This window comes from Anneissia japonica, unplaced genomic scaffold, assembly GCF_011630105.1.
Source record: "Anneissia japonica isolate Jap-2015-1 unplaced genomic scaffold, ASM1163010v1 scaffold131_len961581_cov171, whole genome shotgun sequence".
Taxonomy (NCBI): Eukaryota; Metazoa; Echinodermata; class Crinoidea; order Comatulida; family Comatulidae; genus Anneissia; species Anneissia japonica.
Window position 1 is genome coordinate 65676 of NW_022750285.1, and position 252 is coordinate 65927.

Below are 252 nucleotides of genomic sequence, written 5' to 3' on the forward strand. Positions count from 1 at the left end.
GACCAACTATAGTAACTCTAAAATCTGGACTAAGTGTAGCTAATTATTATTCTGAATATATAATTGAATACCGTGATTTGTTTAACCAAAGGTTAGTAAAGCAATATTCAGCAATATTCAGCTCTTTAATATTCAGCATGATAATTACCTATATACATATAGTCTACAAGAGTATTTGGTTCATGTCTGTTTTGTTGTTTTTTGTTAACTGATGATGGGTTGAAGGTAACCCGAAACATGTTTGCCATTAAA